The sequence below is a fragment of the Aythya fuligula genome, chromosome 10 (genome assembly GCF_009819795.1).
Source record: "Aythya fuligula isolate bAytFul2 chromosome 10, bAytFul2.pri, whole genome shotgun sequence".
Taxonomy (NCBI): domain Eukaryota; kingdom Metazoa; phylum Chordata; class Aves; order Anseriformes; family Anatidae; genus Aythya; species Aythya fuligula.
In genome coordinates, this window is record NC_045568.1 from 12,078,535 (window position 1) to 12,092,153 (window position 13,619).

The window sequence follows — 13,619 nt, forward strand, 5'->3', positions numbered from 1 at the left end:
CGCATTCTACAAACATTTATGCGCATGATTTACTTTATGCTTTTAAGCAGTTGCAGAGAGTTCAATAGGTGTTAAATAGATAATGAACTAGAACACAATAGAAGTGCATATCTGCACAGATCAGACTGAACCAAGTGAAGTTATAGCTGTACTGAAAGTTCAGCAGATGGGTAAGAGTTTGCAGGGCCTTAGCTCATATGATCTACCACAACTGGCATTGGTGCCTGTGCAGCAACTGGCACAACAGAGCTCCACATCTGACTGGGATCCCTGGATCCCCATCTTCTGTAAGTAATGAACCACTATAAGGGATACGATTAGGCACCAAACATTCCCAAAGTTCAGGAAGACTTTAGCACAAGGTTTTGTGAATACATGTGCTGACGTTTGCATCTGTAGATTGTTCATTCAAACCCTGCCTGTTTTGGGAATGCTAAAAGATTCCCACCACCCATCAGCTGCTACCTGACTTCTTTAAAATAAACTTGTCTTAATGGACATGTGTCTGGATCACCAAAGAGACTATCAAATTTGGCACCGTGCTGCAGTGGGGAAGCCAAGTGCGGGTGGTAGCAATTGCTCTACATTCTTACTCAGATACCCTATCATCAGGTCAAGGTTGTGGCATGGTGATGTAAGGCAATGAGTCCCCCCGTCCACACGTGGCCCATCCAGTGGCTAAATCATTGTTATTCCAGACATCTGTTGCACACCCAACCTCATTATATGGGGATACACTTAATATCTAATAAAGAAAAGGTGAGTGACTGTAAGCATGTTGTCAAGGCTTTAGCGGATATTCCGCAGCTACAGCAGCAAGCCAGGCTGAGAGGCACAGCCAGCAGCTGGCAAGGCATGTTTTATGTAGCCTTGTGAACACGGACTATGCAAATGTATTCAAAGGATGTTCCAGAGGCAAATTGGTTGCAGCTAAATTTGCCCTCATGCTCTTGAGTCTGCTTATTAAAGCCCTTAGCTTGAAAATTAGCTGGAACTGATTAGTTGAGTTGGAGCTGGCTTAAGCATCTTTGCATATTAAGAAAACCACAACTCGATTTAAATGTGCATACGTCTATGTGGCATGGAAATTCATCTCTCAGTGCCTCTTCCTGCAACTCCAAAAATGAGGGTTTCACAGTGCTTAATCAGTAGAGAGCTCCTGTAGGGGGCTGTGGAACTGAATTTTTGAGCTAAGGAAGGGTGAAAAAATGCATCTTTCATCATTGTTTTTGATTTTTATACCTGCATTTAATTTTTCCTGCGGAGGCATTCCCTGGCAGTGACCTCACGCCTTCCCTCACCTGTTACATATTCCATTACCAAAGGTGAATAATCATGACAAATATGAAGAATGAGAGAACTATGTGCTTGCTTATTCAGATAATGAGTGTAAAGGATGAAATCACCTCAGTCCTGAATTAAAAACAACCACTTCAGGATCCTGTTATGGTGGCAAAAGATACTGGAAGAAGGAGGGGTGTGTCGTGTCAGTGGCAGCGATACTTTTGCTTCCTCAGACTTTTTCCCCTTATAAGGGCACCTGGTGAAACCTTTCTTTCCCTCGAGTATTGACTTTACACTCTAGGAAAGAAAACTGTGCCTTGAGCAGTGGTTTAAGCCAGTTTGTCCCAGACAACTGGTGGAGAGGGCCTGCTCCGCCACAGGGCCTGGTCGCTGACTGACCGCACATTTGCCTCATTTGCGGCCTGCCTCTGTCACCCCACGCCAGACATCAGCTTGGATCAGGCTTGCCCTTATGGCAGCTACACTGCCTCTGACCCCTGCATGGGTGTACAAAGGTGGGAAAAGGGTGGGCCGTTTCCTGCTCTTAAACAACTGTGCACTGTGAGCTCAGGGACAATTGAGCCTCTGGTGTTTATACTGTCTTTGTCTGGACAGACTGTAGGGACACAGTCCCAGTGAAGTCACTAGGAGATTTTCTTGCTGATTTTCATGGTACTGGCATTTTCACCCTTGATGTGTATTTTAGGCATCCTCTTCTTGAAGCAGTATCTCAAGCGTCTTAAAACTGTATTGTGGTTATATTTGGCTTTTTTTTTTTTTTTTTTTTTTTTTTTTTCCTGAGGAAACATAAATTGGACAGTCTTTTAAAATGTCCTCTTGGTGCCCTACATAATGGAAAATATCACCTCTCTGTAACACATTAAGTGATCCCTTTCCATAGTCCACTCAAGTATCCTCAAAGAATTTGATACCAAGGATGTCCCAAGGCATTAGCCTCCCTTGCAGGCTTCCAGGATCTGAGCTCTCAGCTCCATGAAAAGCTCAAAATATTGCTGAGACAGTCAGAGATGGTCAGTATCTTGCACTTCAACAGAACCCAGCCATGTTTTGCACACACCAGCTATAATATAACCAATTTGTGCCAAATCAGAGAATTTCTCTTTTTCAGTCTCCAGCTTTTCTAATTGTGTTACAATAATTGATTGCCAGCTGTGATGAAACACAGGAAGCTTCTTATTAAGTAACTTTTCAATAATCCTAAAGAAACAATTTTCTCCCACTGGCAGGGCACAGTTTATGTGTCTTCAGAAACATCTTCATAAATAACACAAGACATTGAAAATGCCTTTCCAGGCCTGTAGTCTAGAATACAGCTCATACTATAGTTGCACTGATATCCTGTCAACATGCTAACTGTTTATGGATTCCTCTTTGCCTTATTGCTGATGGTGTCTTAGATCTGCTAACATAGGAGAAGGTCCTGTAGAGGTGAGACCATCTTGGACTCAAGAGATACTAAGGGATTGACCTATCTGGATATCTTGCTTGACTTTGCATTTAATTTGTACATCATCCTGAGTCTGCTTGCAATTCTTCAGCCTGAAAAACATCCGGGAAAAGTGCTTAGGAAAAACTGCAGATTTAAAATAAAAACAAAAATAAGCCCTACCAAACAAACAAAAGCCTGTATTTGTCCATAGAGCTTAGTGACTAAAAGATGATGGTGTAGAAGGTTCCTGGGTTTATCCATCCTCAAACATCCTTTTCTTCCTCAGTGGCAATTATACTCCTGAGAAAGAATCAGAACTGGTCAGATCTAGCCCTGGCATCTTTCAGTAGATAATTCCTAAAATAAAGAGGCTTTTCCAAGCCTGGTGGTTTCAGATGTTATGATCAATGTTTATTCATTTGTCCTCTCTTTCCATGGAACTGGCAATAGCTGCTATTTCTGTATCCAATACCGCTGTTATGTCTGTTGCTCTAATCTAGCTACTTATATGGTCTCCACCATCGTAATGTTTGAGCACATCCCAAGAAATAAAAAAAGAAAAGAAGAAAAATCCTAGAACAATAACAAACTCTCTTTCTTCCTTCGTAGCCTGATTTTAAGTCATGAGTCTTCATACTTGCATGTGTGTGAGGAACTCACTGGGTAAAAGCTGAGTTGAAAAAATGGGTTCTACCTTCAGCTGTGAAAATAGTGTGGGAAAGGCTGGCTCAGTAGTGTTTTCCATGATTCCTGGAATCTGGCAAGCCATAAAAGTTATGAGGGGCAGAGGGTAGAACTGGATTTTTTCTTTTGACAGGGAAAACTATTATTTCTGCCTGGAGACAAGTTGCCCTGACCGGCTCCCGGTGGAGGTGTTCCTTCTGTTTATTCTGACCACATTTGGATCAAGATCAGAGTTTCTGTGTGTCTCTTCTCCATGTTTGCTCGAGGATTGTTGTCTACTATTCCTGTGGCACTGAAATTACCCAAGATGAAATTTTCCTCAACTTCAGTCTGTTTTAGATAGCTTACTCTCTAGAAAGTTGTGACTAGCTTTTAATGGCTTGTTGGGAGCCCGGTCTTATCTGCTCACCTATTACCCAGTTTCGGTGCTCTGGACTTGCAGATTATGGCAAGGAGAGGCTGCTGAGCCTTCAGGTCCATCAGCTTTGGGCCTGATCTGTGGGGAGGAAAGCAAATCCTTGTTCATTAGATGGGCTAGGTCTGTGGTAAAGATTTAAGAGTGATAAATCCTACCTGAATAAAAACAAGCTAAAGCTCTCGCCATGTGCTTTGAATCCAAGAGCAGCAAATGGAAGAATTACCAATGTATAAAAATACAAGTAAACACATGCCAACATTAATTGGAGGAACATGTCCTTCTCCCTGACCTTAGCCCATGTGACTGTACCTCTGCTGTAAGGGACACGAACACTTGCTTTCCCCTCTGCAAGGAGTAGACAGAAACCTCATTTCCAGCTGTGGCATTATACTGCACGTGAGGAACTGATTGAGTACATTCTTGACACACCTTTTTTAAACCTGGATCAATGAAAAGAAGTATAATTATGTCTCATATTTGGTCTGGAAACTAAGCAATTTGCGTACTTGCAGGAATGAGGTACAGTCGTCTCCAAAGCTTTTGTTGGCAAAGGGACAGGCAGCTGTCAGCGCTTCAGTCTAGAAGTAGATGCAGCTCATTAGGACAGTTGGATATCATCAGATTAGCTGGGCTTGGAGATAGGGTGAGACAGGAAAACTCATGACAAGAACTGGCACCTCAAACCCTCTCCCTCCAGAAATACTACCTCAAAACCAAGGAATGTTGTGGTCGATTGTAGCCAATATCAATAGAGTATATCCTAATTTATGGGCAGACTTGCCAAGTATTTCAGCATGGGTTTCAGTGCCCCTCGTACACATAAAAGTTATGGCATCGGTTCTGGATTAGTTACTGGGACTCTGGTAATGATGTTCCTGGCATAGCACTCCTTGCAAACACATACTTTGGAGGAGTTCCCACACATTTTTTTATTGTCCACTAGAGCTGTGGTAGCAAGCTGTGTGAAATCTATCCAGAAAACTGGAAAGAAATCAAAACTAAAGGGGGAAAAAAAATCAAACCCAGGCAAAGATGGCAAAGCCTTGCTGGTGTAGACCTAAAACAAGGTCAGAAATCAAAAGGATATAGGCTGACAGTATAAAAGTCACAAAGGAGGGAGTTTTAGACTTTCGTTTCATGCCCTTAGACTTCTTGAAGTATTATGTTCAGTTCTGGTACCAGAAATGCTTGCTGACTGGAAACAATTCAAAGGTGAATGGCAACAAAAGCAACAAAAACAACAAAAGAATACCTGAGTTGCAGCAGGGACCAATTTTGAAGAAAAATTAAATTGGTTTGGCTCATTGACAGACAAAGGTAGCCAAGGTCCCTGACAGTACTCCATGTGTATTTGAAAAATATAAACAGCATCAGGCAGATGAAGTGTTTGTCAGCGTGCATTGCCACGGTTTGGTTTTGTGTTCAAAACCTCTTTGTTCTAAGCACACTTCTCTTTTCAGAGCTTGCACTTCACTTTTGCAACCCAAGCAGCAGGAATAGCTTGTGTTTCTGCAGGATTTTTCATCACATGACCCCCAAATGATTAACAAAGTTCAATTAACTGAGCCTCAATTAATATATATATATGTACAGACATATATATATATATATATATACTGAAGTATGTAATGCATGTATTCCAAAATGCAGTAAGCTGTAGGGTTAAGTAAAAGAGGACCTGGATTCTCCCTCCACTGGGTGGGATTCTTCTCTCTTTACATTACCACAGAGTTGCAGAGGATGTGGTATCCACGCTCAGTTTATTTTGGGGGACGCTGCGAGCAAAGGAAAGAAAGGTTCCCCAGACATCAAGAGTGCATGGCAACAAGCAGCACTGCAACTAGAAATCTTATCAAACTGGAACACAGGGAGGAATAAAAAAGACAGAATTGCAATTTCTTTTCCTGAAGGGTATTTGGCTTGATTGTCCTAACTGCTGACTTCGTTCTTAACCATTGTGGGGATGTGCAGACAGGAGTTTGATGTTGTTTCTCAGCTGAGCAGCACCTCTGCTTACTCAGTACTGATTTAAGGTTGCTATCGCAACATTAAAACCACTTCCTGTAAAGTCTAGATGTGCTTTGTAGGCCTCCCAGGCCTACATAGTTAGCAGAAGTTATGAAACTTCATGGAGGAAATACAATGTGAAGTACTAAGTGGTGTGGAAATTGTAAATGGGGATGTAACTTCAAAACTTCATAGTTAATACTAAGGGAAAATAGGAGGGTGATGGTTTTAGATTTTAAAAATCTCTTTATTTTTGAGACGGCTTTTATTTTGTTAATAGTCACTGCTGAAAGAGGAGAATGCTGGATAACGAAAAGAAACAATTTTGTTTAAATTTGAACAACTCTGTTAAAAAAAATATTTTTGTGGATGAACCTGTGTGACATTGTTTTAAGCATTATACTTGTACTCACCATTCACTTAGGTTTCATTTGGCTGTCCCTGACAAAATCTCGGATGCCAGAACACATACAAAACCTGCTGGGTGATTTGCAAAATCTCCTGGTATTGGAAGTTTTTCTAGTGATGAAATATTTTATTAATTATTTCTATTTTATCTGAATACTGAGTATTGTCACATGAATCCTGACAGTTTTGCAGCAAGTAAGATCTATACTCCTTAAGTTATAATTCCTGGGGTAAAGCTAAAATGCATTGTAAAAAATAGCATTCGTTATTATTCAGACAATTCTCAGTTTCAAACATAACTTCCATGAGAATTTAGTTGAGAATAGATGAGGAATTCATATCTGGGCTATTTACTAATAAAATCCCCAACCATTTCTGTAAAGTCTGATTTACTACTCAATTGTATTGGTGTGGTCCTGGGAAGGCGAGTTCAAGATTTGACTAATACTTCCTACTGAATTCTGTGAATCAGGGGTTGCTTGAGTAGTATTCCTGCTGAAAAACATTTGTGGTGCTTTTGATGTAGAGCTTTTGCTTCATTGCCTGATCAGTGTCCTTGGCTGTAAAAAATAATACAGCAATTTCTCCTGGTTTCTCATCATATTCTCAGAACAATTCAGATTTTAGTATTTGCCAAGAGAATCATGAAAACCTGGGCCAGGATTTTGTGGTCATGCTTCTGCAAGCAGTGGTAACGAAATTATTCCTGGAGTATTGCATCTAGTTAAGCCATCACCTTGCTAGAAAGTATCAGCAAACTGAAAGAGAAAACATCAGATAGCTTCAGACTCAACCATGATGAAAGATTAGAAGTCTTCTGGCTTTTGAACCAAAAGACAATTGGTTGTTTGTGTGAAGGGTTTTTTTGGTGGTTGTTTTTTGTTTGTTTGTTTTGTTTTGTTTTTTGACATCAGCATAAGCACTAAGGTCAGCATGGACTTTTGTACAGAAACATGTGAAAGATCTCATTCACTTTATAGCCATAGCTGAGTCAGGGGAAGTAGTTACACTACATTTATCCCAAAATCGGGATATAGCATGGCCAAAAAAGGTGTATTTTGTAGCTGGATTTCAGTCAGGTCTGGGTCCCACACAAGCCAGTACCTTAAACCACTTCTTGACACCAGCTTTCCCTTGGCACACTTTTTTGTGCAGCACACCAAAGCAGGGCAGCTGTCTTTTCCTGGTGCAACAGCAGTTGCATGAAGATGTTGGGCTAATAGTGTGACATTGGTGAAAAGAAATTGTGCTTCTGACTATTAAAACAGAAATTTCAGCAGTGTGACCTATAGGCTGGCATGCAGGTACTCACAACAGCCCCGCTGCTAAGAGCTGGGCTAACTTTAAAACTAGATTGTGCAAAATTAGAGCACATGCAGTATGCAGGAGCCCAGCACAGGTAGGGAAACAGCTGACCTGCCAGAGGTTGGAGGTCTGCAGAGAGCTCCACTGGTCCTGTGCTTCTCTGATTTCTGCCCTGCCGAAAGTTGGAGTGCGTTGCTGTCCTGTCATGTGATTTGTTTTATAACCCAAAGGGGACAGCTGAGTTCCTTCTACAGCAACAATATTTTTTGTGATGCCAATGCCATGACCTTTATTCATGAAAAACAAAGTACAAATGGGGAAAGCAGGGTGGAGCTCCATCAGAAATGTGATGTAAACAGCTACAAAGATGTGGCTGTGCTCCTCCAAAGCCATTTCCCACCAGGTAAGAATCTGAGCAACAAGGATTGCAAACACAGCAGAGATCCTATCTGACATTTTGTTAAGCTAATTGCCTACACCTAAAAGCAAGGTCTAATAAAAATTGCCAAACTGAACTCTCGGTCTGATTAGACAACAACAACAACAATAGCTTCCAGAGGATTTAATGGAGACAAATTCCCATTCCAGGTACGTGCTGACGTTTGAAAAATGCCAGCCTCTTTTCTAGCATTCAGGAAAGTAACAGGAACAATTCAGCAGGAGAAGAGCTCCCGTTTTGTTGTGGAAACACATTCCCCGCAGTACCCTTGAAATTTCATCCTGAGGCAAGTTTGAAATAATTCATGCTTTTGCTCTTGCAAAAATATCTTCATGTTTGGAGCAAACAGCTGTGGTGCTGGTGGAGAACGGCAGAAATATGACCAGGATTCAAACCTGCATCTTACTGGGAGAAATGGGAGCTTTGTCTCCCAGCCGGGAAGTGAAATTCAGGCAGCAAAATTTGCAAAGCTGCCAGAGCTGTGGGTTGGTGTGAATTCACCTTGCTGAGTTCTCGCTGAACTTAAGCCAGGTGGAGTGGGTGTGTGGCAGCGTCTGCTGCTCCGGCTGGAGGTGGTGTCTGTCCCCTGAGCGTCAGCCTGCCAGCAGACGTCCCTCCATAAACGCCATCCCCCCTGCATGGCTTGGCAGGACCGCCGGGGGAATTGGATGGAAAACCTCCCAGGGACCCACCACACCCTGTGCTGTGTGGCTCCGCTCTGTGATTTATGGGGCTCTGTCATCAGGCAATCCCAGGGCCTCGCTGCTCCGGATGACGCCCGGTCACGCTACAACCCACCCCGGGCCGTGCAGCTCCCCTGCTAGCTCCACCGTGAGCAGAGGGAGTCCCCAGTCTGCCTCAGCTGCTCCTCTGGGATGTGCTCCCCAAGGAAATGTGGGAGCCCAGGGGCAAGTTTCACACTTGCATCCATGAATTTAAGCAGCCCAACAGGCAAACGCATGGGGGTAAAAGTAAGAAAACGTTCGGTCTTTGGCTGACACAGAAGGTAAGGGAAAATTGCTCCATGCTACAGGCATCCTGTGACCGACTGAGCACAAAATATTAACTGTTTGTGGCCCATTTAGCAATCACCAAGTGATAAGATTGGGCTTCGATGCAAATTAGAGCTGCCTAGCATTGGCCAAAGAGGTGCAAATCCATGTTTCTAGTGCATCGTGCTGAGCCCACTTCCCCCCATCCCTACATCCTCCATGTACAAGCACCAGGATGGCTGTGGCATGGGGGAACAGGCAGCAGCCACGCTCTGCCACACTGCAGTGTGGGGCTGGTGGTGCCTGTTGGGCTGCAGCCAGCTCACGCTTTGCTTTCTGGTGTCATGGGACCAGTGCGTGGGCACCCGGCAGGGAAAACGCACCTGGCAGAGCGCACGGTGCTCGTGAGCTGTCAGGCTGCGAGCATCCCGGTGGGATCTCCCGTGTGGGTGGATCCCAGTGAGGCAAACCCCCCGATGTCACTTGTGTGCTGTGTTTGATGTAACAGCTGCGGAGCTAAGTGGGGCGAAAGGGCTGGGGTGCACCCCACAAACCTGAGCCCAAGGTAACGGAGCCCTGCATCGCACCTGGAGACAGAGGGATGCCTCACAAGCTCGTTTGGTGTATGGCTTCATGCTAACGCAGCCCTGTGATTATGTGCTACTCCATGTAGATGGGAATTTTGAAGGAACTGTTAGCACATTTTATGAACTGCATCTGAGGTGAAGATCAGACTCTTTTTTTAAGGCACAGTAAGCATCTCACAACTTGCAGAAAGCATGGTGCTTCTAAAACCAGAAAGAAGCCCAATGTAAAAAAGGAGGCTGCTCCAAAATCATGGTTTGTGTCCCTCAGTCCTGTCAGCTGTCCTCATTTCTGGCTGGGTTATAGAGAGGAAAGACTTGGTGGGGATACGTGGGGCCTCCAAGGTGAAGGCTGGAACTACAAGGTGTGTATCCATGCATTGGCCAGGCAGGGTGTGAGGCTGATGCTGCTGGTTATTTGGGGAGGATTTTTCTCCCATAGCATTTGTGTTGGCTTGCTCTGAGACATATGGCTCGCAGGGGAGCTGCCCCTCACCAGCAGCCCCTTCTCCCTAAGGCTCCACAGCAAAAGCTTGACAAAGGTCAGAGAACAAGTCCTGCTCACTCCAGTTTCTCTTTCTCCTAACCGGGTCAACCTTTCAGAAGGTGGGAAGGAAATGTCTCATAAATACCATTGTCAAGGCCACTTCTAGACAACACGACACACCATTAGTATATAGGGACATGCAAGAAAACTCCCGAAAATTCTGCCTTTCCTAATAACACTGTGCTGTGAGTCACGCTGGCATTGAGCCAGGGCAGGAGCAATCTGCCCAGGAAGCAGCCAGGGAAAGTTTCCGAAGCCTGAGTCTGCCCAGGTTGGGAGCTAGAGTCAGGTATCCTGAATGAGAAGCGCAGGGACGTCACGGTGAATATTGCTGAATTTATTTTAGGCAGTGGAGATTCTGGCTGAAAGATCACTTGAGAGCATGCCAAAGGCCCAGAAAAGGTAACTGCTTAGGAAGGCTCAAGGTCACCCAAGCCTGTGAGCCGCTGGCCCCTCTGCAGTGACAGTGCTGCCCTCCGCAGCGGCGTGCTGCCGTGGCAGTGAAAGCCAAGGCATCCTCCTTGGAGCACGCGAGCAATGCTTGAAGTGTCTGTGCCCAGGCTGGGCCAAAGGACGGCGGGCACGAGCGTGCCAGGAGCTGTCTGACACCATAAGTGGGTAGTACAGTGGATGCTGCTGCCTCGCTCTGCTGGTTAAAGGCAGAGCTCCCTAAGCCGGCTCTGCCCCAGCCACCAGATGCAAGCAATTTGTTTTGCATTTGGACTGGTAGTCTGGAAAACCAAAGTGCTGTGTTTTTAAGTTTATATTACATGTTTGCTTTCCAGTTCTGTTAATTAAAATCATGTAACTGAACGAGCAGTTGCTGGATAGCTCGCAGGGTTTATTTTAAATTTTCTCTCTATTTTTTTTTCTGTTGATGCTCCAGCATTTGATGCTCTTTCTCTCTCTGCTTGCAGTACATTAATTCACCTAGCTAGAAACTCTATCTGTCTCAACTGGTAAAAGTGTGCATTTGGGAATGGTTTTGTTTCTTACAGTATTTTCTGTTAGTGTTTGCCTACAGCAGCCAATGTAATTTGTTAGAATAAAGTAGGTACTTTAAAACCATTTTTTATACACTCTTTCATAAGTGTTTCACCATCACTTTGAGAGGGAAGGGAGCAGAGGGACCCATAAGCAAAAAAAAAGAAATACCAGCTTGTATGAGTATACTCCAGTGATCCCACTTCCTCCTCTTTGCTGAGTTTAATCCATCAGCTCGTCTGATCAGTCACGTAAGCAGAGGACTCGGCTGCATCAGCGAGCTCACCACCAGGAATTTCAGGGCTACCTTCCACTGCGATGCCCGCTGTCACCCAGGATGTGGCTGGGCCAACCCTGCCCAGCATGGTGAGGGGCTCCAAGTGGGAATGGAAGTGGTTTTGCAAGGCAGCCTCAGACCCCGCTGACCTTTTACTGCTTTCAGTGTGTCTGCCACAACTTCTTCCCCATCTCCTAGCCTGTTACCTCCAGCTTTTGTATCACCTCCGCAGTGTCACCATCCCAGCTCTGCAGGATCAGTCCTGCACACGAGGCCAAGGAAATCTCTGTGCAGGCAGAATATTTAGCCGGAGCACGACGGGCATGTTATTAGCAGGGAAAGAGGCATGTTCAAAATGTGCTGGGGCATTTGAATGGACGGGGAGCTGAGCACACAGTCGCCGCACCGCTGAGGAAGTGGGGAGGGAAGGCAGCCCAGCACAGCCCTGCTGCACCAGGCAGGCACTCCAGGCCAAGGAGGCCGAGCAGGAGGAGGAAAAGGGAGGCAGCAGAGCCCAAAATGTTGATCAGCTCAATCACTGCAGCCTTGTTCTGTTACAAGGCAAACAGCAGCACCTCTGAGCACACCTTGTGCTGCTGGTGTAGCGCTAATAGAGGACTTTCTCCACTGGGGGAATGCTGCTTAAAGTGCCCAGACTCAAGGCTTCGCTCTCAGGACTAAAAACTTGAAGTGTGGACATGTGCAAGGACGTGCCAATGTAAGCATGATTTACTTTGGTCTGCAGACAAAGCTCCGAGGAGCTCAGTGAAGCACCTGCATGCTTCTGTCATGCAAGAGTGAGTATCACCTTAACTCAGCAGTGCCTTTCTATGCAAATCGCTGCCCGTTCTGCATTGTGTGAAGTACTGACTCCAGAATTAGATCCAACAAGATGACATTTTTTTTGCAGCAAGTACAAGCTTTAGCCTTTTCAGGGCTTGTATCTTGGTTATTAATAGTATTGTTTGCCTTCTTTTGGAAAATTGAATTCATGTGATAAAGAGGAACTTTATATATCAAATTCTGATGCACAACTTCTGGTATGAGTGCTCTTGTAAAATACAGAAGTGGAAAATGTAGGTTCTCTGGTAGAAGATTTTTCTTTTCTTTTCTTTTCTTTTCTTTTCTTTTCTTTTCTTTTCTTTTCTTTTCTTTTCTTTTCTTTTCTTTTCTTTTCTTTTCTTTTCTTTTCTTTTCTTTTCTTTTCTTTTCTTTTCTTATTTCTTCTCTACTCTACTCTACTCTACTCTACTCTACTCTACTCTACTCTTCTTTTTTTTGCACATTTTATATGATTAAGCCAGCAGAGAACAATGCCAATATTAAAAAAAATCCATTACCTGTTGATCTTGTCCCATTAAATTAAGTGGCAAATTTAGGTAGGCATTGCAAGGTTTGATAAGAGCTGTTATGCAGCAGTTAGTTCAGAAAAGAAAAAAAAAACAAAAAAAAAGGTAAAAAGATATAAGCAGTACATCTACTAGTATACATCTAGTACTAAGCAAGTAGATTAAAAAAGAAGAATTTCCTGGGAAGTGCAATAACAGGATTTGCTTATGCTGCATTAAATGAAAAGATGGGCAAAAAATTGGATTTTTGGACAGCACAAGTGCTACAGTGTTTTTCTCAGGGAACAGTCATCTACTGGAAAAGAATGGACAAACAGGACAAACAAATCTTTTGTGTCCTTAGTTGTGATCCTGTTTAAAAGTTACAAGACCTCAATTTTTAGCATATGGAATGCAGTTGTGAAAGAAAATGGGTTTCCTGAATTTTCGGTGATTGACTAAAATCCACACACGTACTGGTTATTTTAATTTAAGGAAAAAGGATTTTGTTTCTTTATCCTGTTACATAACACTGGATCTATTCTCCCTTGAATACACAAGTATGTTTATCATTAATCTTAAAGGGAAACAGCCATCCTTCAAAATCCTTTCTGAATTTTTATCTGTTTTTTTAAAGTTAGATCCCAAATGACTGGTTATGAATTAAAGATGAAAGCACATTGTTTATTTGTTTTAATTAGATTACTTTAACCTCATTTTATGCATAGCTCTTTGACTGTCTTTCCCCAATGACAACAGCAAAGAAAAAAATTGTTTTTGGCATGACTTAAAAAATACAAAACATACGGTTCATGATGCATCCAGCAGGAGACAGAGTATCTGTTATTGCTTCTTAGCTCATTTTTATGAAACTGGCTGGCTTTCGGTTTGGACACATTCTTTAATAATACC